Genomic DNA, 1910 nt, shown 5'->3' on the forward strand with positions numbered 1-1910 from the left:
TTTTCCCCCGCGCCGCCACCCCCTTCCCCTGCTTTCCCCTCGCCGCCACCTGAGGATCTCGCCGGGCCTTATCCCGCGGACGCCCGGGAAGGTGGCGGTGAGGCCTCTGGCGCTCCGTTCCTGGCGGAGGTCCCCGGATCTGCGGCGGCGGCCCTTCTTGGTGTTGGGGAACGTTGCAGAAAACAAAAAAGATTCCTACGATTTCACCAAGATCCATCTATGAGTTCATCTAGCAACGGGTGATTGGATTGCATCTACATACCTTTGTAGATCACGCGCGGAAGCGTTCAAAGAACGGGGATGAGGAAGTCGTACACAACGTGATCCAAATCACCGGAGATCCTAGCGCCGAACGGACGGCACCTCCGCGTTCAACACACGTACGGTCAGCGTGACGTCTCCTCCTTCTTGATCCAGCAAGGGGGAAGGAGAGGTTGATGAAGATCCAGCAGCACGACGGCGTGGTGGTGGATGCAGGGCGTCACAGTAGCAGGGCTTCGCCTTATACTACGAGAGAGAGAGAGGTGTAGCAGGGGAGAGGGAGGCGCCAAGGCTCAGGGTATCGCTGCCCCCTCCCTCCCCCTCATATATATAGGCTCCCCTAGGGGGGAGCCGGCCCTAGGAGATGAGATCTCCTAGGGGGGGCGGCGGCCAGGGCTGGAGTGGCCCCCAAGCCAAGGTGGGGCGCCCCCCCACCCCTAGGGTTTCAACCCTAGGCGCATGGGGTGGGCCTAGGGGGCGCACCAGCCCACTATGGGCTGGTTCCCCTCCCCACTTTGGCCCATGGGGCCCTCCGGGATGGGTGGCCCCACCCGGTGGACCCCCGGGACCCTTCCGATGGTCACGATACAATACCGGTGACCCCGAAACTTGTCCCGATGGCCGAAACAGCACTTCCTATATATAATTCTTTACCTCCGGACTATTCCGAAACTCCTCGTGACGTCCGGGATCTTACCCGGGACTCCGAACAACATTCGGGTTACTGCATATACATATCTTCACAACCCTAGCGTCACCGAACCTTAAGTGTGTAGACCCTACGGGTTCAGGAGACACGTAGACATGACCGAGACGGTTCTCCGGCCAATAACCAATAGCGGGATCTGGATACCCATGTTGGCTCCCACATGCTCCACGATGATCTCATCGGATGAACCACGATGTCGAGGATTCAAGCAACCCCGTATACAATTCCCTTTGTCAGTCGGTATGTTACTTGTCCGAGATTCGATCGTCGGTATCCCAATACCTCGTTCAATCTCGTTACCGGCAAGTCACTTTACTCGTACTATAATGCATGATCCCGTGACCAAACACTTGGTCACTTTGAGCTCATAATGATGATGCATTACCGAGTGGGCCCAGTGATACCTCTCCGTCATACGGAGTGACAAATCCCAGTCTTGATCCGTGTCAACCCAACAGACACTTTCGGAGATACCCGTAGTCTACCTTTATAGTCACCCAGTTACGTTGTGACGTTTGGTATACCCAAAGCACTCCTACGGTATCCGGGAGTTACACGATCTCATGGTCTAAGAAAAAGATACTTGACATTGGAAAAACTCTAGCAAACGAACTATACGATCTTGTGCTATGTTTAGGATTGGGTCTTGTCTATCACATCATTCTCCTAATGATGTGATCTTGTTATCAATGACATCCAATGTCCATAGTCAGGAAACCATGACTATTTGTTGATCAACGAGCTAGTCAACTAGAGGCTTACTAGGGACATGTTGGTGTCTATTATTCACACATGTATTACGATTTCCGGATAACACAATTATAGCATGAATAAAGACAATTATCATGAACAAGGAAATATAATAATAATGCTTTTATCATTGCCTCTAGGGCATATTTCCAACAGTCTCCCACTTGCACTAGAGTCAATAATCTAGTTA

This window comes from Triticum aestivum, chromosome 6A, assembly GCF_018294505.1.
Source record: "Triticum aestivum cultivar Chinese Spring chromosome 6A, IWGSC CS RefSeq v2.1, whole genome shotgun sequence".
NCBI lineage: Eukaryota > Viridiplantae > Streptophyta > Magnoliopsida > Poales > Poaceae > Triticum > Triticum aestivum.